General features: G+C 40.0%; 1 long non-coding RNA gene across 1 annotated transcript in view; it reads left to right on the forward strand.

The window, feature by feature from the left end:
• The first annotated feature begins 295 nt into the window (after positions 1 to 295).
• The window catches only part of LOC112075752 (uncharacterized), a 24753-nt gene continuing 23622 nt past the window's right edge, over positions 296 to 1426 (forward strand). The window contains exon 1 of the long non-coding RNA XR_002895034.2: positions 296 to 755. This is a non-coding gene — a long non-coding RNA (uncharacterized lncRNA). The remainder of the gene's footprint in view (positions 756 to 1426) is intronic.

The following is a 1426-nucleotide window of genomic DNA, read 5'->3' on the forward strand; positions in this document are numbered from 1 at the left end:
TGAAATGATAATATCTACTGTTGATACCTAAGTGTTGTTTTGAGTTGATTTTGCCTGTTGTTGATAACCAAGCTTTGTCCACCAATGATTATGTTGTCCCTAACCACTCCCTCTCCAATCAGGCTTTGATGGAACATGGTTTGTTCTCTACAGAAGGCTTGTTGTAACATGGTTTGTTCTCTACAGAAGGCTTGTTGTAACATGGTCTGTTCTCTACAGAAGGCTTGTTGTAACATGGTTTGTTCTCTACAGAAGGCTTTTGTAACATGGTCTGTTCTCTACAGAAGGCTTGTTGTAACATGGTTTGTTCTCTACAGAAGGCTTGTTGAATCATTGTAATCCCTGACAAAGGATGAAATGCATCAGAGTTTAGAATGTTCTGTACTATTGAACGTACCATAATGATAAAGGCATTTAGCTATATGAAGAATGCCTTGCTCCTCCTGGTTCTCTTACCCTCCTTACCAAAGAAAACATTTGTCTTTGTTGCACACTTGTTAAAGACAGCAGTCTAGCAATGTGTCTGAAGTGGTGGTTTAATGAAGTGTGTCGTTGCAGGTGGACCTTCGTTACAAGACAGCCTTCCACTCTCCCGTATGTCTAATTGATACCTGGTTGTGTGTCAGTGGGGACTGTGGGAATGAGACCAGGCTAGTGCTTAAGATAGTGGACCAGGGGATATCTGAGGGTTGGTGTCAGACAGAAGAAGTCATGACTAGAAAGGTCTCCGATAACACACAGACTTTTGATCTGCGGTGAGTGTTTCTTTTATATTCAAATCTTCCATCCGTTACCTGATTTGTAGTAACAGGGAACAGATAAGTTACTGCATCCTGGTTACCAGTGTGTTTATGATCCTGATTTGTAGTAACAGGGTACAGATTAGTTACTGCATCCTGGTTACCAGTGTGTTTATGAACCTGATTTGTAGTAACAGGGTACAGATTAGTTACTGCATCCTGGTTACCAGCGTGTTTATGATCCTGATTTGTAGTAACAGGGAACAGATAAGTTACTGCATCCTGGTTACCAGTGTGTTTATGAACCTGATTTGTAATAACAGGGAACAGATAAGTTTCATCCTGGTTACCAGTATGTTTATGACCTGATTTGTAGTAACAGGGAACAGATAAGTTACTGCATCCTGGTTACCAGTGTGTTTATGATCCTGAATTGTAGTAACAGGGAACAGATAAGTTACTGCATCCTGGTTGCCAGTGTGTTTATGATCCTGATTTGTAGTAACAGGGAACAGATTAGTTACATCCTTGTTACTAAAGCAGTTATAGACAATATGTCCAACGTGTCCCATTACAACAGGAAGGAGAAAACACACATTAGTTTTCACACAGTATTGTACATGATGAACACCATGACAACAACAGTGTTTAGGATGTGTTTAATTGGAACTCACCTTTTCAAAAAC

Source organism: Salvelinus sp. IW2-2015, unplaced genomic scaffold, assembly GCF_002910315.2.
Source record: "Salvelinus sp. IW2-2015 unplaced genomic scaffold, ASM291031v2 Un_scaffold3373, whole genome shotgun sequence".
Taxonomy (NCBI): Eukaryota; Metazoa; Chordata; class Actinopteri; order Salmoniformes; family Salmonidae; genus Salvelinus; species Salvelinus sp. IW2-2015.